The 24,966-nt window shown below is 48.9% G+C and overlaps 1 protein-coding gene across 3 annotated transcripts in view; it reads left to right on the top strand.

Annotated features, from left to right (window-relative positions):
- DRAM1 (DNA damage regulated autophagy modulator 1) overlaps window positions 1–24,966 on the top strand; it is a 492,420-nt gene that overhangs the window by 312,559 nt on the left and 154,895 nt on the right. The gene's annotated exons all lie outside the window — the stretch shown is intronic.

Genomic DNA, 24,966 nt, shown 5'->3' with positions numbered 1-24,966 from the left:
GTCTTCCTCCCAGCCTTAGTGAGAAGGACAGGATAGTCAATAGAAAAGCAGTTACAGAAGATATTCAAGATAGAGAGCATCATTGAGGATGCAAGAGAGAGGGTGGGGGGAAGGCAGGTGTGAGGAGTGGGGGGGAGACACTAGGGTTGAGACACAAAGAGGAGGAAAGCAAGCAGACAGACAAATGACAACTCAGAAGAAATAATAGACAAATTAAGCACACGTGGGACATAGATGGAGGAGTGGACACAGCAGATGGGCAATCAATAGCAAAACCAAATTAACAGAGCAGACGACCAAGGGAACCTAGAAGAGAAGAAGTGCGCAACATGGATGCAGGCAGTACAATGTGAGGAGACCACTGTGAAGTAGAAGAACAGCCAATCGATGGGACCTAGAGGAAAGAGTGAGAAGCAACAGGAATGCAGGTAATATGATGTGAACAGCAATCAGGAGAGCAGACGAACAGAGAGGGAGACCTAGAGGAAGAAAAAGCACAACAGAACACAGGGCAGTATGATGTAAACAACAGTCGGGATAACAGGGCATCAAAAACAGAGCATTCGACAAAAGAAACCTAGAAGAAGGAAGAGCACAACAGAACACAGAGCAACACACAAAGGGAAGGGAAGGGGCTGGGATGAAGGACAGGGCAGGGGAAGGTGAGGCTAAGGGCCCGCAAGGGAACAAGGACAGCGGCTTGTCTAGGAATGTAAGGGAGCGCACTTGACCAAGGGATGCACTGAAACGCACGCAGCTCCAGGGGCGAAAGCGCATGTGATCAAGTAAGCGAGAGAACCACACAATCAAAGATGTGCAGGACTGCACACAGCATAGGGGCAAGCCCACATGATCAAGGACAGATCAGGGAAAGCGAGGGAACCACGTGATCGAGAGATGTGCCAGAGTGCACGATCAAGGATAAAGAGGGAACCGCACGATCAGGATCAGGGATGCACGGGACAACACAGCGGTGAGTGACAACACGCCGGTGAGTGAGCGCATTCGACAGGGATATTGAGGGAGCCACGTGATCAAGGAATGCGTGGGGCGGGGGTGCAAGAAGGGGCAAACGAGCCACGTGAATTCAAGGAAAATGAGGGAACACCGTGATCACAGGGTGCGTGGGTGGGCACGCAGCCTACTTAGGGCACGAGCGCAGCGATCAAGGGTAGGAAGGAATGATGCGATTATGGGATGCGCGGGAGGGCACGCGGCCAGGGATGCAGGTGAGCGCAGGAACGCACACGGCCAAGGGGGGGTGGAAGCGTGGGTGGGTTGCAGCAAGGGCAGAGGGACCAGACCCGGGTGGCGGGGGAGGAGCGCAGGCTGTTAGGCAGAATCACATGCAGTGCCCTTAGGGACCACTGCACACAATTAAGACTACAAGTTATAGTACAAGTTCACCTTTGATATAAGCCTGTACTCCGCAGTAAAGTGGTAGCGATGGCTAAGCAGCCAGACTTATCTTACTGTGGCTCAAGTAAACACTGACCCAAGGTTTCTGGTGAAAAAATATAAGTACATTTATTCTTAAATCATCTGTTCACAAAACACTTCACTTCTATAAATATAAAACCACACTTCAAATACACTACACACAACCAATTCCACTTGTGCAGATCAATTCAAGGTAAGTACATTTGGATTTGACAGACCAGTGTTGCGAAACAAAGACGTTACTGGGGGTTGATACGCGATCACTTTTTGACAGTAATGACAGTCGGTCTTACGAAAGAAAAGCGTACCCGCGGGAAGAAATATAACCAAAGTGAAACACGCTTAGCACATGAATTAACACAAGAGAGTAGGGGATAAAAATCATAGGCAATACTTTTGTCAAGGCAGATAGAATCAGAGGACACTTTCTAAAAAGTATATAAAAGTCAATAGGCCTGCGCCAGTGTCAAATGGAACAGGACTACTGTTGTCGAGGATCACAAGGTTAGAACAGTTCACGATTCGAGATTGCCAGGAGTGCTTGGATATTGTCAAAAAGGGGAAGCAAAACTTATAAGAGGGAAGGAAGAAAAGGACAAGCCTTTGGCGAAGAAAAAGGGTTCACCTCAATTCCTCAAGGTCGGACACAGTAGCTTATTCGTTTGAAGAAAAGCTGGTGCTACGCAGTTGTTCCTGGTAGTTCGTGCAGACTCACGGTTCCTGGAGCTTCAGTCGTGGGGACAAGAAGGAGGACGTCTGGAGCGAACTGCACTATGAAGCCAACAGCAGCAAAGGAACAGTGAATAAAAGGTGCGTTCCTTTAAAACAGGAGATGCTCTTCAGATGGCTTCCGGACCACTACAGCTGGGTGCAGCGATTTCGACCAAGTAGAGGATTCTCTGGCTGTTGAAGGTGAGCTTGTTGATCCCACCAGGCTCAAGGGAAGAAGACTACGGACTGGATCTTCTCTGTCGTCCAGGACTGCAGCAGGGCCTCACCGGGACTCGGAAGTTGCAGCAGCCGTCTTCTCCACTTCTCTTCGGTTCTTGCAGCTCCAGTGGCGACTCTGACTTCCAGCCCAAGAGTCCTGCCTTTCATGCCAAAATCCCCCATTCACACAGCGTGGCTGTCAATCACACAGCAGGGGGGTAGTCCGGCCCGGACAACCACCTCAGCCAATCGACACAAAGTGCGACTTGGGTCTCTAAGGAGACCCTGCGCAGGGGGGTGACTAAACCTCGCCCTCAAATTCAGCCCACCTAGACACCTAGACGCCAAAGGAGGGCTTCTGGACAGAAGCCCGCCAAAGGCTGGCGAACAAAGAAGGCAAACCTGGTTTAGCGCGAAGAGTAAAACACAAGAAGGACTTTAACAAAAAGATATGGCGACTAAACCCGACCCGAACCAAAATAAAAAGTATTTGGTCAAGCGGGTTTATGTTCGAGGCTAATACAATGGGCCTCATTACGACCCAGGCGGAGGACCATGGTGCTATTAGCACCATGGTCCATGCCGGTGTCCGCCATGGCGGAATGGGGAATTACCACCCCATTCCGAGGTTGGCGGGCGGTAATTCCCCATACCGCCATGGCCCTTCCCCATTCCCATTTTTGCCCCATAGGGCTCAATGGGAATGGGGAAGGCGCTAAGTAATTATCACCGAGGTCCCGACGAGGTCTACACCAGCCGTTAAAGTCGGGTCCCGCAAAGGGACCTCGTAATTAGGCGCTAACAGGTTAACGGCGCCGCAGCCTTTTACGGCGCCGCTAACCCATTAGCGCCTGGGTCGTAATGAGGCCCAATAGCCTAAAACAGTACCATGTTTATTTTGTATAATCGCGGTAGAAAAGTTAGGGTAGGTACCACTTCCACCAGCCAAGTCTTAATGTTAAGAGAGCGAAACAAAGCTCTAAGAGGCACAGACAAAAAGGGGTAGGAATTAACCCTTTCCAATACTCCATATAAGATGGGGTGTACTGGGTCTGTAGTTTTAAAGAGACTACATAAAGTTAATGGCAACTTTACATGTTTCTGGGGGACAGTAGTCAGCCCCAGAAAAATGGAGTCAGTGGGAAGTCTCAAAAGACAACCCTGTGTCATGGCACTGAAGGTGCTGTGTAACACACAAAAAAGTGGGGCTCATGGAGTGGTGTGGCTCCAGAGCCCAAGATCACACAAAACGTAGAAATACACTCAGAAAAGACACTGTAAGAGTGGGGAAAAAGGTTCACACTCTTACCAGGTGTAAAAAATAAACCCCAGAAATCCAGCAAAGCTGCTGAGGGACTCACTAGGTGAGGGAAATGAGAATTCTCCCTAACACAGGCCAAGGAGCTACATGCAGTGAAAGCAAGCTAATTCTCACTGCAACCCCTTACCTGGTGTCTGTAGAGGGTGAGGTCGTCGGATTAGGACGAAATTACCTAAGTAAAAAGGTCCTACCACCAAAAGTCTGACCCCCATTTATTCGCATATGTATATGTGGGGGGTGGGTAAAGTTAATACACATGTAGAGGTGTAAGGTGGGGGGGCTTTGGGGGATGTCCCCCCAACTATATATATGTGAATAAATGGAGAAAACAAAAATGGTGGTCAGCCTTTTCAACTGAGTAATTTCACGCAGATCCGAGGTTGTCCGCACTCACTGTCTACGCCGCAACCCCATTGCCGCCAAAAACCTGCGTCGATCAACACGCAGTCTTGTCCTGAGAATTTGAATCTTGGATTTTATAAGCTCTCAAAATTATGGAGGCTTCAACCAATCACTAAGGTCTACGGCTAGCATTGGAAGACACATAATTCTGAAAAGCAGTGAAGACGTATTTATGCCCCTCAGCTTACACTCAGCTTACACTCTGTAATTACTCAGCCTGCAAACAACATCAACTATTGTCATGCTGTGTTTCACCCAGGCTCCTCACCAGCCTGTATTTGTGTATTTGTGTAGCCCACAACACAATCCAGTCTTTCTTCATTCAGATATGCTCCCAGGTCCCAGGACCCTTGAACTTTGTCAGTAGTGTGCTCTGATGTAGCACATGGTGGCATGAGATCTAAAAAAAACTCTTTACAGAAAAAAGTTAAATTAAATATGTGGACTTGTAAGATTGTATTGTAATTTCATATTAATCACTCTATTTCTCTGCCAATGTTTTTCCAAGTTTGTATATGGTGATGGGGTTCCGGTTGGCAAGGGCCTGTAGTCTCAGAATGCTGCTGGCTGATTTGGCAGGTGAAGCCGGTATGTGGCAGGGGCAATTGACTGATAAATGGTTCCCTTAACTATCAGTTGGGCAGAATAGCCTAGTTTGGGGACCTTCTAGAAATTGAGGTATGTCCCAGACCCAAAATGATAGGCAGCTCCAGAGCTGGTAGTTTGGACTGAATAGGGAGTGCGAACCATACATGATTTTGAGAATCTCTGCACTTTCTTCCGAAGTTGTGACATTTGAGTCTGTGACTGTGGAGTTTGCACTTCAGGAACTTGGCACTTATTCCCTGAAGTGCCTGGTGTGTGATGCACACGGCCCACCCGCTGTAGATTGTGAACCAGATATCATACGGTGCTGGGGTAATGGCGGCCCATAGTTTTAGGATAATCAGGGTATTACTGGTTGTAGCAGGTGAGTCCAGAGTATTAAGCCAGGAGGAGAGGAGGTTTTAAGTAGAGGATGAACATAATAGTAGCTAGGGTGGACCTTGGGAACCGCCAGAGAGGATCAGGCAAGGAATGGACGAGATATCATTCGGACGTGGTCTGAGAGTAAACCAGCGATCCATTCCCTAACTCAGCGTTGGATTTCCCTGTGGCGCATATTTTGAGCGTTGTTCATTCTGCTGTGTGGAATGTGGCTGAGATGCCCAGGAGGACACGCATGGTTCTCAGTCGATGTTCGCCTGGTTACTGGCATCCTCCCATGTGGCGATAATTGCTGATGTGGGCAGGAGGCTGCTTACGCATCATCAAAAAGCTGGCTTCTGAGCAACTCAGTGCTTCAGTAGTTGAAGGTCGGTTATTCTCTCAATGGCTCTATAAGCCTGAGCAGGAAGCAGCCCTTTGCCAGATGTTTGTACTTGTTTGGGCCTCTGGATTGAGACTGGGTGTCTTGATGAAGGAGATGTTAGATTCTGCTGATCGGGTCTCTGGTTGGAGTGAGGCGGTGAGTGACTTGAGTGGCAGATCGGCAGCTTTGATTGGTTGAAGGAGCAGAGACATGGGTCACCATGGATGTCTGGCTTCCTGCATCTGAGCAGTAGGTTCTGGAAGCTTGCAGGTAGGTGTCACACACCGCCGCGGCTGGCGTGTGTGGAGCCGATGGCGCTGGAGAGGCCATTAGCCAGCTCTGCCACATCTCCGCGCAATGCTCCGCTGCTGTCTAGTCTTTCTGACAGCCGCCGGGGAGGACCTTTTTCAGTAGCTCCAACCCGGAAGTCTGCGCGTTGCAACCTACTCAAGTCAGGCTTTCGGGTTGGAACGCTCGTAGATTTTTCCTCCTGGCTCGTGTGGGCCATTTCTTTCTCGCTCTGCTCTGCTCCTCCCTGCCGCTGCCTTGCTCTAGTCTGCCTCTTCTTTGCTTCCTCTAGGTTCTAGGGCTTCCCCCCATTCCTGGCTTCTCCCCATTTCCCACAGCACTTTCTCCTAGGCTGTAGATACGGGCCTTTTGGCTCACCTTCTGTTACCTGTTCATACTCTCCGGCTGCTGCCTAGGGCTGCTTACCATTCCCTTAACCCACATCTCATCCCTGCTTATTTCTTCACCGATCTACATATCCATAAGGGAATACCACCAGATACCACCAGCCAGGGTTTTTTTTATGCCTAACGGCTTTTTCCCCTTTTGGTCTGAACCGGAGGAGGATCCCCCTGGACCTTCTATTTAGGGGTCAGGGTGGCTTGCTTTAGGGACAGATCCTATCCACAAAAAAAAGGAGAAGGAGGAGCTGTGGAAGAAAAGGTTCGGCGGAACTTTGGACCTCACAGGTGAGGAGGAAGGGGTTTGGAGTGGACGGAGGAACCGGAATCTGATAGTTTGCAATGCCAAAAGACGCCAATGGATACTCCTGAACAATTTCAAGAGTTGGTAGCCGCCGTTCAGGCTATGAATGTAGAACTGCAGAACGTCAAAGCTGAGAATGCCTCTCTGAGGGAGCTGGTCACCAACCATGAACCTCGTGAATCTGACTTACCACCCATGGCATTATCCTCGGGCAAGTTCGACGGAACCCCAAAACGGTTGAAGGAGTCTCTGGAGGCCTGTTCCGTCTATTTTGCCTTTCGCCCTCAGACCTATTCCACAGACCATACTAAGGCGGGATTATGGTGTCTAATATGACCGGAAATGCTCTGGCTTGGGCTACCCCTTTGGTGACGTCCAACAACCCGGTCATCCGAGACCATGGAGCCTTCCTGTTTTTGCTCAAACAGACTTTCGAACAACCTGATATTACCCATGTAGCGGCTGAAGAGCTCCTTGAAGTACAGCAAGGATCCAATGATCTACTTTCCTACATATCTACCTTCAAGCGACTGGCTACGGAAGCCGGATGGCCAGAACAGGCCCAGTATACAATATTCCGCCGAGGTCTAAAGGAGGAGATTAAGGATGAGCTAGCACGCATCGCTCACCCCACAACCCTATCAGATCTGATGTCGATTGTACTACAGATAGAACATCGGCTCTCAGAACGAAGAGCAGAAAGGAGGAAGCATAAAACCCCAGTCACCCATCCCCTTGGAACCTCCTCTCTACCTCCTGTGCCGTCCTTAAGCAATAAGGAAGAACGTATGCAGATTGGATCCGCCCGACCCCCTCTGACACCTGAGGAGAGAAAACGAAGGCGAGATACCGGACTTTGCATGTATTGCGGATCCAATTCCCATCTCCTACGAAACTGCCCAGATGTACCTCAGAGGCGGACGGGACACGACCAACCTCGGACCTAATGGGGACTAGCATCCGAGGACTAACTCCCAGTCCCTATGTTACAGTAACTGTTACGTCCCAAGTCGCAACGATGGATGCACGCCTCATGATAGTGGCCATCCAGCTGAAGACACGGCACGCAGAACTTACCACTATGGCACTGCTTGATTGTGGGGCCGCTGGGGTGTTCATGGACACAGTATGGGCCCACAAACAAGGTCTAACCCTTCTGCAGTGTGAAGATGCCCAGAAGGTAGAAGGGGTGGATGGTAACCCACTTTCCTCTGGACCCATCATCCAGTCTACAGAGTTGGTTTCTGTGACCATCCTTCAACATTCATAACAGATGCAGTTTGATCTTATTCGAGCTGCTCACTTTCCGATTATTCTCGGGATTCCATGGTTTAGGAAACACAATCCGACCATAGATTGGACTCGAAACACTATGGCATTTGAATCAGATTTTTGCAAACAGAGCTGTCTTACACAACCGCAAGTAGAATCTGTACAAATCCTTACTCCAGAACATAAGGATGTTTGCGAAGTTTGTTGTATTCCTCCCGAACTATCCCAATACCAGGAAGTATTCAAGGAAAGTCCCGTTCTGGACCTGCCTCCACACCGTCCGGAAGACTGCGCCATAGAGCTGCTCCCAGAAGCTTTGGTACCATTTGGGCGCATGTTCCCTTTATCCTTGGTAGAGAAGAAGGTCCTTCGCACCTATCTGGACTCTCATCTGACTAACGGGCTCAAACAACCATCAAGATCCCCAGCAGGAGCCTCGTTATTTTTCATATCTAAACGAGATTCATCTGAACTAAGACCGTGTATTGACTATTGTGGCCTGAATAAGGTCACTATTCGGGATCGCTACCTGATGCCACTCATCTCCAACATCCTTGAGGTATTACAAGGCGCCTCATTCTTCTCTAAATTACACCTACGGAGTGCCTACCATCTCCTCCGTATTAGAGAAGGAGATGAATGGACGACAGCGTTCAGAACACCTTTCGGCCTGTTTGAGTATCGGGTCATGCCCTTTGGATTAGTCAACGCACCGGCCATATTCCAGCGTTTCATGGACCGTCTCTTTTCGGATTTACTCTTTTTGAATACCATAGTCTACCTTGACGACATTCTGGTGTTTTCACCCACACCACAAGAACACACCCAGCACCTAAGGACAGTACTTAATTGTCTTCAATCCCAACACTTGTTGGTAAAACCAGAGAAACGTCTCTTTAATGCCACATCAGTCCCGTATTTGGGGTATGTCCTTTCACCAGAAGGCATCACCATGGACCCGAGGAAGGTTTCGGCCATCCTGGAGTGGCCTGCTCCTGCTTCCCTTAAGGAGGTCCAGCGATTCCTAGGGTTAGCTAACTTCTATAGGAAGTTTATCGGACAATTCTCTCAGATAGTCTTAGCTATCACTGCCCTTCTCAAGAAGGATTCACAACCCTTTCTCTGGACGGAACAAGCAAACCAAGCCTTTCTGACACTTAAAGATAAGTTCTGTACTGCTCCGGTCCTGTGTCAGCCAGACCAAACCAAGTATTTTATAGTAGATGCAGATGCATCGGCTAGGGCCTTAGGAGCGGCTCTTCTTCATGTTAGAAATGGGAAGGAACATCCAGTGACATACCTCTCAAAAACCCTTTCTTCCAGTCAAAGAAATTATTCTGTGATAGAGAAGGATTTACTGGCATTGAAGGCTGCCTGCGAGGAATGGAGACACCTACTACAAGGAAGCTCACATCAATTGACTCTACGCACGGATCATATGAACCTACAGATCCTCAGGAATATGGAGTGTGTTAATTTACGACAAGCACGCTGGGCTCATTTTTTTAGTCAATACGACTTCACCATAACTTATATTCCCGGTACCCTAAACAGCCTGGCAGATGCCTTATCCAGGCTTGATGCCCCCGAAGTACAGACAGTACCTGTGCCGGAGTACATGTTTTCTAGGAACCGTATTGTGGGCTTGGTTTCCTCCTTTCTCCAGGAGGTCAGAACAGTCACTACGCCCGAATTGGAAGCAAGAATACCTCGGAACAAACAACACCAGGCCCGATGGTTCGATGGACTGTTGTTAGTAGGACAAAGATTGTTCATCCCCACTAGAGCCTTACAGTTGAAGATCCTAAGCTGGGGTCACAACCATGTGACAGCAGGTCATAGAGGAGTATGAGGTACTTTGGAACTTATCTCTCGTTCCTTCTTTTGGCCCACACTCTCTCAGGATGTCAAAAGGCATTGTAGGGCTTGTCAGACTTGTGCCAGGAATAAGAACCCGACTCATAAACCTTTTGGCCTTCTTGAACAACCAGAGACACCAATTCGGCCTTGGTCCCATATATCGACAGACTTTATAGTAGATTTACCTATGTCTCAGGGTTGTACGTGTCTGATGGTTACGGTGGATTCCTTTACCAAACTTGCCCACTTCTCCCCGCTGCCAGGAGTGCCATCCGCTTCAGCAATGGGTTACCTGAGAAAATTATTAGCGATCGGGGCAGTCAATACACCTCCCGATTTTGGGCGGCACTGTGTCAACGTTTGGGGATCGAACGTGCCCTTTCCTCTAAATGCAAACCTCTCTGGTAATGTGAGTGGAGTGGTTAACCACACCCAACATGTCACAAGAAATAACTGCTGTCCTGCAGTCTAGGAACTAAATGCAATCCCTGGACCATAGTGCCATGCTACCTGTGTTGCTGCTTGTATGCACCTGAATGCGCTTTGTAGCCAGAATATTGGTAGTGCAGAAGCTCTGAGGCACATAAAAGGTGGCCAACCTTGTGAGCTGGGTGCGGACCCTTCCGCAAGTGCTCTACCTTTTTTTTATTGTAAAGAGTTGTGACCTAAAATGGCCTGAAATTATAGCACACCCCTGGATTGAAATGTGCAAAATTGTTTTCAGTAGAAAATGATATGTATTACAAAGAAAAAAAACAACTCTCCTGGAGACTTGCGCCAAGTCAGGTAGTACGTAAAATAGTTTATTCAGCACATTGAACGACTGCCTGTGGTGATTTCAAATGATTAGTTTATCACAATTAATCAATTGGCCTCTTATGATGACACGTGTTTCGGCTGAATACGCCTTTCTCAAATCAGGGCGAGCACATATTCCTTACAGCATATGCTAAAATTCCATGCATGTTAGTCACAACAATGATAAGCAGTGTCAGTTTTTATCAAGTGCAAGTAAATGAAGACATGGGGCCTCATTACACGGATGGCGGTAAGGATTTACCGGTACCGGTAAAATACCGGTACCGGTAAATCCTTACCGCCTTACTACGAGGTCCCTTTGCGGGTTGGGGGATTTAATGCCTGCTTTTTGCAGGCGTTAAAATCCAACCCGCTAAGGGACCTCGGAGCTAATTACGGCACCGCAAAATTGCCGTGCCGTAATTAGCGCCTTCCCCATTCCCATAGAGCCCTATGGGGCAGAAATGGGAATGGGGAAGGGCAATGGTGGAAGGGGGATTTACCGCCCCTCCAACCTTGGAATGGGGCGGTAAATCCCCTTTCCGCCAAGGCGGTGCCGGTAAAGGTATTTTACCGGCATGAGCCATGGCGCTAATAGCGCCATGGCTCACCGCCTACCGTGTAATGAGGCCCATGGTATCATAAATTATAATTTCTGAGGCTTGTGGAATCTGCTTAGATCACATGCTGTGCATAGGCCGACATCTAGTGGAAGCTGCGGAGTATTACAGATTGTTTTTTGAAACTCGAAAAGGGGGGTCGAACTAGGGCGTGCCAGTAATACTATCCCTAGTGTGACGTCCACTGTACCCATGATCCCTCACGTATGTAGGACCCTCAGATTGTTTTTTTCTGCCATGCTAGTCGAATGCATGTTGCAGAGCTCCCTTGGCATTAGCCAATTATACTAAAATTATTGTTAAAACTTCCCCGTTCTTTCCACCCTATGCCGAAGATCGACGCCGGTGAAGATCGAGGAAACCAGCCGTCTAAACTCCACGACGGACCTTGGGCCTTGGAAGGCCTCTGGCCTCGGCCCGGGCCTTGGAAGGCCGCTGGCCTCGGCCCTGTACAAGTAGGGAGAGTGGGGGGTGGTCATACAGGCTCCCACATTTATTTCCTCTTCAATCCGAAAACACTTAAGGACCGCTCCACTAAACGCTGGGCCCACTATGCCAGGCATCGAGGGGCCATGGAAGCCGAAGGGTCTTTTAGCGATGGCAGCAGTTTCGGACGGCGAGGGCAGAGGGGTGACTTCAGACACCCACGTGCAAGACCCCGACCCCGGACGACTGGCCAGCGGCTCAGTTATGGGGACAACACCCGGCGGCATAAGCATGACACACACCACTTCCACTAAGCACATCAGCCCCAGTCGCGATAAAAAACACGGGAGTTGAGCTATCGGCAACAGAAGACACAGAGAGAGCGGTCCAACGATTCTGTGTCCTCTGGCCATTCTCGTTTGAGATCGCCTCATGACAAAGACCAACCGTCCATGGTTGGAAAAGGTGTTGCACTCCCAATGCTCCTGGAGGCCCGTCCGTCAGAAGATGAATCCGACCTCTATCCCCAGTCAGTACTCATAGTGTCTACTCCCAAGATTCAACGCCCTTCCTCCAAGACCACCTCTGAATCTCGTTCCACCTCCGATTCTCAACGCGAGGTGTCAGATACCACCACCGAATCTCAACATAAGGCATCAGGTTCCTCGGAGCCCCCTAAAAGCACTGGGAAACATTCCTCTAGTCATGGGAAGGGGGAGAAACAACAGAAAAAACCTTCAGAACACCATGTTCATAAGGAAAAACAAAAGGCCCCTAAATCAGTAGGGAAAGCCAAGGTTCCTGACCCTCCCACTAAAGGAAAAATCATCTCACCCACTGCTCACGACATGGGTGTGGAAGAAGAAACAGAAGAGGTTGTAGTTATCCCTAGCTCCAAGGAATGGAGCTCAGCTGATATTGACAAGGTTATGAGAAGAATGTCATTTATGGCAGACTTCTATGAAAAAGACTCTAATTATTTTCATAGTTATGCCAACAAACCAGCAACCTCGGCCCCTTCGGGGTCCAAGGATTCTCAACCTCCTAATAAAAGACCCCGCTCTAATGCCCAGGTGCAGGATTTGGTCACAGACCCTTTGGTCATTGAAGCTTACCATCCCGAGTCATACTGTGATGAAACAGACCCACACATTATGGAAGACCAGACAGGGGTTTCATATTATGGGGATGATGAGGACCAGGAGGAGGAGGAAGATGAGGCTGAAGCCTACAGTCTTCACTCTCCAATTCCTAAAGAACCCCTGGTGCATAACTCACCGGTAGATAATCAACCACTCCTCAACGAGGTACTGGCCAAGGCAGCAGCCCATTTTCAAATTGACACACAAAGAGTCCAAGAGGGCAGGGATTTTGCGGAAGAGATCCTGGGTGACAAAAGAGCCATTGCTCAGGCTATCCCTATATTAAAGTCTGTCCAGCGTAGAATTGACCCATCGCTGGTAACTCCAAATCTTACTCGTGCGGTTAATCCACGAGTTGAAAAATTATTCCATGCCGCACCTTCTGATCCCCTATACATTAGAGGCCAATGAAAACCCGACTCCCTGGTAGTAACAACCACCAGAAAAAGGGCGGGTACACCTCTCACTTCTTTGGAAGCACCTCCCGATAAAGAGAGCAAGAGACTATATACTCTATGCAGGAAGGTTACCACCACTTCCGCCTATCAGGCACGAACTGCAAACAGCACATCTCTGATGGCAAGCTATAATTGCCACCAGTCGGAACAGGTAGCTGCTTTAGTATCCTCCGCACCTGAACCACTGAAGAGCCAGTTGGCCCAGATGGCAGCAGATGGAAGGTCGGTATCAGGATGCATTCTGAAAACAAACTTTGATGCAGCAGATAATGCTGGAAGACTAATCGCAGAAGGCACTGTGATAAAGCGTCACGCATGGTTAAGACAGTCAGGGTTCAAACCCCAGACCCAAGCCACTCTTATAGACATGCCAGTAGAGCCAGACGTACTATTCGGCAAGGCAGTGGAGGAAGCCTTAAAGACAGCTAAGGACGAGTATGAGACACTAAAATCTCTCAGACAATTTACAAATAAACCCTCAGGACAGAGGGGAAACTCGAATTTCCGTCGCTTTTGGGGCCAAAGCTCCCAAAGGGGTTCGAACTACTATCAAAATCAAGAAACCTCATGAGGCAACAATCAGTTCCAAGCATCACAAGCCTTCCCCAGAGGGCAGCGCAGAGGCCGCACTAGGGGTAGAGGCAGCCCCGCCAGAGGTGGTACGCCACCCAGTAAACAGTGACGTTCCGCTTCGGGTCCCCTCCCATGCATCCCCAGTAGGGGGCGCATTTCCACATTCATCCACGCATGGGAAGGGATCACTTCGGACGGACAGGTGCTGTCCACAGTGTCCGCGGGATACTGAATATAACTATTAGAGCGCCCCCACGACCATCCTCCAAGACAGAAGGTACACTCGTTGGAGCACCAGAAAATCCTTCTCGAGGAGATCGCCATTCTACTTGCAAAGGACGCCATAGAACTTGTCCCAGGCAACCAGGTAAACAGGGGTATTTATTCAACCTACTTCCTTGTGCCAAAAAAAAGATCTAATAATGCGCCCAGTATTAGATTTGCACCCTGCAAACAAGTATGTCAAGCCACAAAAATTCTGCATGGCTACACTCCAAGAGGTAATCCCCCTACTAAAAAAGGGGGATTACATGGCAACATTGGATATGAAAGATGGCTATTTTCATATTTCAATATTCCCAGCACACAGAAGATTCTTGCGTAACAAGATAGACAACCAGCACTACCTGTTCAAGGCGCTGCCCTTCGGTATAGCCTCGGCTCCAAGGGTATTCACCAAGGTAGTGGCGGTGGTGGCGGCGCACCTACGCAGGGAGGCAATCCCAGTGTACCCTTACCTGGACGACTGGCTCATCACAGGGGAAACCCCCTTAATTTGCAGTCTAAACATTCAAAGAACAATTAACCTCCTCTTCCAATTGGGCTTCCCAATCAACGAGAAAAAATCAAGCCTGGTGCCAAGCACCTCAAAACAGTTCCTAGGAGCTGTCCTAAACACCCAAGGGGGTTTGGCCTTTCCATCAGAGGAAAGAATTTGGAATCTGTTGCTACAAATTCCTCAATATCAGGCCAGTCGCCAAATAAGGGTGCACAAAGCTATGCTTTTCCTAGGCATGATGGCATCTTGCATTCCCCACCCGCGCCTGCACATGCGACCCATGCAGGAATGGTTGGCGAAACAGTGGTCTCAAGCAAGTGGTTAGTGGGACGATCTAGTGGTCGTTTCGTCAACACTAGTACAGGGTCTTCGCTGGTGGACAAGAGAGAATCTTACGAAGGGGAAACCCTTCTATGATACAAAGATAGAGGCCGTCGTCACAACAGACGCCTCCCTAGCAGGGTGGGGAGCCCACTACCTTCACCACACAGCTCAGGGTCTCTGGTGTCACACAGTGGCTCAGAACCACATCAGTCTGCTGGAACTTCTGGCAGTCTTTAGAGCGCTTCGGCATTCAAACCTCTCCTATCCAACCAGTCAGTGCAGATCCTAACAGACAGCACAACCCCAATGTTTTACTTAAACAAACAAGGGGGCACTCATTCGCCAGATCTGTCCAAGCGTGCCCAGCAAATTTGGAGATGGGCACTCAAACGGAAGATTTACCTGTCATCCCAACATGTTCCACGGGATCTCAACTCGCTAGCAGATGCTCTGAGCAGGGATCCCCTCCCAGAAGAACATGAGTGGACACTACACGAAGAAGTCGTAGGAGACCTCTTCTCTCAGTGGGGTTTCCCCACTATAGACCTATTTGCCACAAGCGAAAACAGGCAATGCCCAGACTTTGCATCCAGGTTCCCCCAGCCAGGCTCCAAGGGGAACGCCCTATGGTTGAATTGATCAGGGATGTTTGCCTACGCTTTTCCACCAACCCATCTGATGAGGAAGGTAGTCAACAAGATCCACAGGGAACCGATGACGCTCATCCTAGTTGCTCCTATGTGGGCGAGGCAACCGTGGTTCCCACACCTATGCAAATTGGCAGTGTACAAGGCACTGTTACTATGACAAATGGAAACAATTTGTTATTTGGTGCCAGAATAAGCAAATCAACCCAGTTGATTGTACTCCTTCTAATGTCGTCACCTATATGCTCCACCTATTGGAGGCAAGGTTAGTATTTAACTCACTTAAAGTGCACCTGGCAGCTTTATCAGCCTACACCACTTCCTATAACAAGGTGTCATGGTGGAAAGTGCCAGTTGTCAAAGCATTTATGGAAGGGGTAAAGAGACTCCACCCTCCAATTTCTAACCCACCACCAGGCTCATGGGACCCCCCCTTTGAGCCCATGCACAAATCTAGTCTCAAACACCTGACTTATAAAACTGCCTTCTTAGCAGCCATCATATCCATAAGAAGGGTCAGTGAAATTCAAGCTCTCTCAGTGCAGGACCTTTCTTTACTGTTCATAAGGAGAAACTGGTTTTACGCACTCACCCTAGGTTCTCACCTAAGTTCATTTCCAAATTCCATGTTAACCAGTCTATTGAGCTACTGGCCTTTTCTAGGAACCCAAAAGCTCTTCTGAGGTGAAACTCCACACATTAGATGTGAGGAGAGTGGTCATCTACTATGTAGACAAGACCAGACTGCTAAGAAAGACAGATCAGCTGTTCATATCCAGAGCTCCAGGCAGAGAAGGAGATCGCATATCTAAAAATGCCATCTCTATGTGGATAGTCAGATGTATCCAACTGTGCTATTCCCTTTCAGATAAAACACTTCCTTTCACGCCAAGGGCCCACTCTGCAAGAGGTACTGGGGCCACTCTGGCTTTCATTGCAAATGTACCCCTTGACAGCATTTGCAAAGCAGCTACATGGAGCTCTATTCACACCTTTACTCAGCACTACTGCATTGACACTCATTCCAAGACAAATACTCAAGTGGGACAAGCGGTTCTAAGACATTTGTTCGCTCATGACCCTTCTCACATCCCACCTCCTTCTTCTAACACTTCTCGCTAATCTATGCACAGCATGTGATCTAAGCAGATTCCACAATCCTCAGAAGGGATGCATTACTCACCGTAATCGTATTTCTGATGCTTGTATCTGTTTAGATTCACATGCGCCCTCCCTCCCCTCTGAGGGAAGGTGCATGGATGCTTGTAGTCTTATCTATCTTATCTGCTTGGATCCTCTGTACTCACGCTACTCCTCATGCTACCTCATGTCAGAAAAAATACAATCTGAGGGTCCAACTATTATTTACAAGTGCGCCTAGACATTGTGATCAAAAGTTTCCCCGTCCCTATTACCCAACATCACAAATACAAAGGAGCATACATGGCTCCCAACAACTCAGGCAGGATTTAGGAAATGTGGAACAAGTTCGATGTGCAAGTATGCACATTGGAAAACTCAGGAATTTACAGACAGGACTAGTAAGACGTATAAAATAAGACACGGCATCAATTGCAAATCATGATTTATTGTCTATGGGATTATCTGCATAAGTAATAAACTGTATATCAGGAGCACATAGCGAGAACTGAGAATTAGAATCCAGGAACACATGAAAAAAATGGCAGTCAAGATCCAATGTTCCCACTCTCTCTGCATTGGCAAACAACGCATCAGATGATGGACAAATCAGAGATGAGATTCCTAGGCTTACAACAAGTGACCCTAGGAAGAAGAGGGGGTGACAGACTTAAACTGTGCAGACAGGCAGAAGCCAGACTTATATGGTTTTTCAACACTACATTTATGGGTCTGAACTCCGACAACGAAATGGCTTCATTCTTATGGTGAATTGAGCATACAAAGCAGTAAACATAGCCTATCATTTCTTATTTCTTTATCTCTGCTTTCCTTCCCATGAGCTAACATACAATCGACAACTTTGAATGACCATAATGCGTTTAGCTCCACTCTAATAAAAGCGTGGGCACCCCTAGAACGAATTGCAATATATCCATTTCCAGAATTATGGATTAGTCTGAATTGAGATTGATGGTTTGTCTCTATTTTAGGGGGAAAAATCGTTTAAATTGGCTAAATTTGAGGCAATTGTGACCTTAACTATCCACGATGTTAAGGTTCATAAGGAGGAGAACGTGACAACATATGTATAGTAGTAAGCAAAGAATAGTAACAAAGAGACTGATTGCCTGTTACATGAACACATTGGACTGAGCAGATGCAGAGGAAATATCCTGAACATTATTGACTTTCCAAGCCTTATTGTAGGAAATACTTTAACATAATCACCTAAACGAATGATATAGGCAGAGCCCAGTACAGTGAGCTCACGTAGGATTACAACATGCACACATAACGATATGAGTAAGATCTCAATAAAGAAGCAAGCCACTTCAATATGGCCACTGTGCTATTAGAGTCAGAACCGTCGGGAACCACGTTGCCATGAATAAACATGGGCTGGTGGCTCGCGTGCAGAAGAGCTATGCGGAACCCACCCGGATATTACGGTAAGACCCCCGCGAGACCTTGCTATTGGGAGCCCAACAGACTGAAATATAGGATGATATCTGGGGCCACCCGCTGGGATGGACTCAACACATAGTCAGCCTGTGATATTGACAAGCACAGCATACGACCGTCTCTGCACTACGATTAACAGCAGCACGGCCCACATGCAGACTATGCAACCCGCATGGAGAAAACCTCAGTCATATTCACGCATGGAAATATTAGGACACTGAGTGCAAGGAGTTCGGGTTACACATTGGATGAGTGCATGAATGCCACCATGAGTATCACTGTAAAATGGGGAATGGATAGACACCGCGCACCCAAGACCTGATGGAAATGCTGCACAGGGATCTAACCCAGGAAACTAGGAGCAGACTACTATTTAGCAACTACGTTTGGGCGGTAAGAATAGTAAACAAAGCGGCTTTATCCAATGCATCGCAATACATGAAGCTAAGCATGTCTTTGCTTCCTATCTCTCCTGCGCAAGCGAATGGCCTCTCTTTTCGTTTCCCCATCCCTAACATTCCTCCCCTGAACCCCAACCCTGTTTCCTGTCAATTGTTAATGCTTGGCAACATGAAAACCATTACACAATGCTCTTATATTATAATTTATGATACCATGTCTTGATTTACTTGCACTTGATAAAAACATACACTGCTTATCAGTGTTGTGACTAACATGCATGGAATTATAGCATATGCTGTAAGGAATATGTGCTCGCCCTGATTTGAGAAAGGCGTATTCAGCCGAAACACGTGTCATCATAAGAAGGCAATTGATTAATTGTGATAAATCAATTGCACCAGGTGGGCATGAAGGGGCATGGGGCAAAACAACCAGTGGGGAATGGCAGAAACCGAGGCGGGTACAAAGGTGATTCACAAAGGATTCATCAAACCAAAAGCTTGAGACATCAGACAAAACCAAAAGGGACAGGGGCACGATCCAAGAAGGGGATCCTGGAAGAATAACCCATATTCCATAGGGGGTAACAACGTTTGCTAATGTCCAAGGCCCTCATTACGACCCTGGCGGAAAGTGACTGACCTGACCGCCATAGCGTAAATAGCGTTTCCGCCATTGCACGACGGAGCAAAGTGCGTCTAATTCCGACCCATCGGGCACGAGCACTACGCCATGGCGGAAGTGCAAAGTCCGCGATGGCGGAAATGTCCCCAAAACGGCCCTCACCGCCGCCGTACGGCGCCTTAGGTGCAATTCCGCCACCCATCTTAGCGGTCACCGCAATGAGCGGCAATCGGAAAGTATGGTGACCGTAAATATACGGAAACGGAAGTAAAAACATGGTCCCGGAACGGGAAACAGCACGCCGTACACCTATAAAATCACAATTTCCACACAACCATTAAAAATACTACCCTGAGACTCATCCCAACCCGTCATCCACCCTAGTGAAAGCAATAAAAACGGGAAAAGTAGCGAAAAAAGCGTGCGACTGCAAGCGGCAGGTCCACTTCTCCCGTGAGGAACTCACCGTGCTCACAGAGACCCTCCAGGAGAATGCTGCCGTCGTCTTCTCGACGCAAATGACCAGGACGGCACTTGCGAACAAGAAGGCCATATGGGCCCTGGTGGCACAGCGGGTAAGTGCGGTGGGGACCGCACCCCGCAACCCACAGCAATGCAGAAAGCGATGGGACGACTTGCGGATACGCGTACGGAGCATACTATCCGCCAACCGTAACATTGCCACAGCTACCGGGGGAGGATCGGAATCACCCATCAAGTTGACCCCCTGGGAAGAAATCTGTGCCTCCACCATTGGAATGGAGAGTATAGAGGGAGTCGGAGGGATGGAGAAAGGAGTGCAGACATCCGAAGAATCAGGTAGGTGGGCCAAATAAAACAATGCTAAATCCACAATGTCCAATCATGTGAAGTACCATGTGTCCACATAGTGCAACAGAAACACATGTCCAGGAGAACGTCCACATACATTGGCCTGATAGCGCACTTTAAAAGTCACATTAAATACATAAATAATTAAAAATCCTAAAAACACCCTCTACACGTGCAGCAGGCACACCCTAACTGCAGGCTGCAAAACAACTGCATCCTCAATCCACACAAAAATGAAACCACCTCCAAGGCCCCAACCCAAATCACCCTCAGGTACCACCCCAATGCATGTGATACATTGCCATTCCAATTTCCACAGACCCATTAATAACGCTCGCCCTCCTTTACTCCACCACAGGGTCCGATTCAAACGACGAGCTCCAGGACACCCCTACCAGCACACCTGCAAAGAGGGCCAAGACCAACGGCCAAAGACCCTCCACCTCAGCTGCACGCATCAAGACACGGCAGCAGCACAAATCAAGTGGCAGCACACAGGAGGGAACTTCAACAGGCACCCCAGCAGCCAGCATGCCCCCAACAGCACCACCACAGGTCCCCCCAACGGATGCCACAGAAAGCACTGCTTCTGGTGGCAGCAGCACCATAGGTGACACTGCATTAATGGCAGCATGCTCCGACACAGAAAACGGGGATGTCGAAGTAAGATCCATCCATGACCTGTCTCAATCCCCCTGTTTGTTCCATCCCGTACACCATGAGGATACCACGCAGGGGCACCCACAAGACGACGACTGGCCATCCCCCACAAGCCCTGTGGCAAGGCAACATGAGGTGACCAGCCCCTCTGTGACACCACCGCAAATGGCCATGGCACAGCAGAGGCAACAGTCCCTCGACCAGGTGATCGTGCAACAGCAGCAACTGGCCACGCTCCTCAAGGACCATGCTGATGAATGTGGGGGTACTAAGGCAGCCATAGAAACATCAACTGAGACACTTAGGGCAGAAATGGAGAGAAGTACAGAGACACTAAGGGCACAAATGGAGAGAAGCACCGAGAGCCTGAGGGGGGAACTGCATGCGACGTCCAAAGACGTATGTGCTGAACTTGCCGCTGTGCGCCGTGTGCTCACTGAGCTCTCACAAACCCTTAGGGACATGCATGGACGTGAGCAGGCAGAGACATCATCCGTTGCAAGTTCCGTCCAGGGCAGCCCCCAACGTAGATCTGGGAGGAACCTGCGCTACACAGGCAGGGGTGCCCCTGATACCCGGAGAGGGGGCTTGCAATAGCGTCTGCCCACTGACAATGAGCATCTTCGGACACTGGTGTTCGGGGGGGAGGTAGGAGGGTGGAGGGGGTGTGTTGGGCTCACTTGGGTGGCGGGTCGATGGGGTGTGTAACCTAATTTCACATATGCTATAAACAATGCACGATCATCCAATGAGATGTGTGGACATTGATCTTTGTGTACGAGGCCTTTATAGGCGTACAGTCCATATTGTGCATGTTCCAGACACACACAGTGCCACAAGTCCCGTGTCCATGTATCAGCCACCAGGCGTGAGTGCTAGAAGCATGCATCTATGATATGCTGACGAATGTCACGGCCCTCCTGTGCCTCGCGGACTCCTTGAGGTGCTGCCACATCCCCACCCTCATCATGACCATCTTCAGGTGCTTGCAGTTCTGCGTCAGGGGGCATGGGCACATTTCTACGTACGCACATGTTGTGTAGCATGACACATGCCATGACCATCTTTGCAACCTTCTCATGGCGGTACAGGAGTGCCCCGCCAGACCTGCTGAGGCAGCGGAAACGAGTCTTCAGTAGGCCGAATGCCTGTTCTATGACTACACGGGTACGTGAGTGGGCATGGTTGTAGTCCTCCTCATGCTGGTTCTGTGGGTTCCGGAGTGGTGTAAGGAGCCATCTCTTCAGTGGATACCCGGCATCACCTGTATGTGGACAATAAAGGATGTTTGTGGAATGACATTGCTACGTACGCACCCCCCCCACCTTCCTGCCAGGTCATTGCCGCATCACATACCCCACATTATCATGCATGAAATGAGACTCACCGAGTAGCCAGGATCTGTTCCCTGCGTGTCGCTCCATGTAGACCATAGAATCATGGGTTGATCCAGGAAATCGGGCACAACAATGTGTAATGATCCTGTTGGAGTCACACACCATTTGTACATTAAGAGAATGAAATTGTTTTCGGTTGCGGTACTGGGCCTCCATGGCATGTGGGACGACCAATTCCACATGGGTGCAGTCGATGGCACCAATGCAACCCGGTATGCCGCCAAGTGCATGGAATCCCACTTTTGTGTTCGTAATTTCCTGCTCCGAGCGTGGTAGAGAGATGTAGTCGTCTGCGTGCTTCAGGAGGGCATCAAGCACTTGCAATAGTGTCCGTGAGAACACTGGCTGTGAAATGCCATGCAACTGTCCGACTGTGTGCTGGTAGGTGCCTGTGGCCAGGAAGTGGAGTACAGACACCACCTTCAGTAGGGGTGGGATGGCGGTTGGGCTATCTATCATGCTGACAAGGTCAGCCTGTGTCATGTCCACAATGGCGGTTATGGTGTCCCGGTCCAAACGGTAGAGGGTGTGGATCTGCTCAGCAGTGAGGTTGAACGGATGTGCTCGGAGGCGTGGGATTGCGGGCTGCCTGCGTGGTGGTAGTGGCTGTGCTGGCGGCCCTTGCTGGCCCTGCCTTGCCCTCCTCCTCCTCCTGCGTCTCCTCTGTGCGGCCGGTTGTTGTAGTAGTTGGTGTTCGTCTTCTTCTTGAAGTTGGAGTACTTGCAGTGCTATCAGGTCCCCCAGGGCCAACATCGCTAGTCCTGCCGGTAGCATTTTGGAGTGGGTGTGGTTGTGGGAGGGGGTTGGGTGTGCAATTTATGTGTTTTCAGGCTGTATAGCCTCCACCTGTGGTGATTCATTCCACCTGTGCAAGCTGCAATCCCCTTTGGGCGAGCACGTCCCGCACACAACGCTGCAATTCGACAAATGGCATCTTGCTATTACAATCATGTATTTGTTCCCGATGGCAGTGAAATATTGGTTCATATGTTCATTCTGCTATGGTCCCATTGTTTCACATACTATCTTTGCAGTCGCGAACAAACTTGTGAAGGGTCAGTGGAATGTAGTACTCGATTAACGGTGGGCCCTCATGCAGCACTGTACCGAGGTTCACCGACGGGCGGGGCGTCCCATTTGTGAGTGAAGCCAGTTGCCATTTTCACACACTGCCGCACTACATGGATGAATTTGTGATATCAAGCGGTCACAGATGCCTTTTCGACGTGATGTTGCAAATGAGGAATTCGAAGGACGGCGCTTTCGGTTTTCAGCTAGCGGCGAGGAGATGCCCACAGGTCTGACTGCAAATATAACGTTCTATTGTTCAATGTCCTTGGGACAGGGGCCATGGCGAGAATGCAATGATTGATATGAATAGTATGGGATGCGCAATAGCGTAGTGGACGATGAGGCCGGACGTTCCCAAATACATGTTACTTCACAACACTGGAATTACGGGCTGGAGCACAGTGGATTTTGCAGACTGCATAACGCACAGACTCAATGGAAATTTCACATGTTATGTGAGTATAAAATCAGGCGTTTTCATACCGGGATGAGGGAATGATGTATGGATGCATGGACAGATGATTTAATAGAGAGTTTGCCATGTACAGGGCTTTTTGGAATCTATCCACCTCCCCTGCGCTATGTGATGCAGAGCTGCCATAGTGGGACCATCGTCTACCTGCCCTTGTTGAACCCTCCCTGTCTCGACGCGCCTTCAAACACTTGTGTCTATGCACGTTACTAATCCCATCTAATGGATTCTGTTTTAACAGACGCATGCACACAAACACTCGTTTGTAATAGTGTTTTCACCTCGATTTATATAGTTATGATTCGCAAGTGGTTTTTGGGTGGAAATAATCCTTTGGAGTGGGCTAGCATGCATATGGCTGTGGATTTAGTGTGATCATTGAAGTGAGTAATTCAAATGAAGTTCTGATGCCCATACTATTCTTTTTCATTTCATTTGGGTGACAGGTATCTCCTCCCCTTTTGCCACTGCCATCTGTATGCCACTCCTGCAGATGGATTTTACTCCCGACACCTGCTGCTTCGTGTTAATCAGTGGAGCACCATTACGATCTTATGGGACGATCGCCAATGGGCCACATGCCCTTACGCAGTACTAGTGGCTAGGAGCAACATATCGGCCTTTCAGCTGGACTAGTGCCTACCTAATGGGACGGCCCTGCGGTTCTAGGCGCTTCCATGTTGCCTTTTTGAACGTGAATGTAGCCCCTGTGTACCATGAAGGAACAGGGCGTCACACAAGAAGAAGCTGGTCATTTATTGCGGATGCAGCCCACAATAATGAAATATATTTTGGAGTTCATGACCTAATGGCTGTATGGGCTTGGTGATTTTGTTGTGCATTAAATTTCTATTCTGATATTAACCGTGTAGCGTTCTTCTTTGCAAGTGATGTAGCATATTCCTATTTGTGGAGCGATGTATTGTGAGGAGATCTGCATTGGGTTCCAGCTTCGGAGTATAGTTGCGTGGTACTGTACTGGGCGCGTTTGCCTACGAAGCCCAGTGAGGTCAGGGATAGGGGCTGCCATTATGACTGTTTTAATGATGTCATGCTCAGGGGCGGGGGATTAGCTTTTGTGTAACAGATGCCGGTCAGCCAGGTGGATTGGTGGAATGATGTGATTATCAGAATATGGCTGGTCACAGGTGCCTGTGTTTGCGTGCGTTTCTTGGAGGGAGACTGAGGTCATGTCCATTTGAATAGCTTCTGTATTCGTGCCATCTGTGCCCTGCAGCTCCCATTGGCCCCTCTTGAGATGAGCCTGGCTGCTCAGTCACTCTGCCAACTTGTGTGGTACATGCTTATGCTGATGGTTGGTTTGTTTACTGGCAGGAGTACAGGGCTGGTGCAGTCTCACTCAGGATACTGCTTTGAATGTTGCCTTACACTGGTGTCAGTCGATGGGGGGGCCTGTTTTTGTTTGTCTCATTTTTCTGTTCATGTTGCTGGACTTGACCCTTCACATGCCTGTGCTGCATCAGTGCGGCAATGGTGCCATGGCAAATATGGATGGCCACTCACAAGGCACTTGGAGCCCCTAGATTCATTTGTTCGTTGGCATGCATGG

The sequence above is a fragment of the Ambystoma mexicanum genome, chromosome 12, assembly GCF_040938575.1.
Source record: "Ambystoma mexicanum isolate Mex_15411 chromosome 12, UKY_AmexF1_1, whole genome shotgun sequence".
In the NCBI taxonomy this organism is placed as follows: domain Eukaryota; kingdom Metazoa; phylum Chordata; class Amphibia; order Caudata; family Ambystomatidae; genus Ambystoma; species Ambystoma mexicanum.
This window is presented reverse-complemented; position numbering and strand designations above follow the sequence as displayed.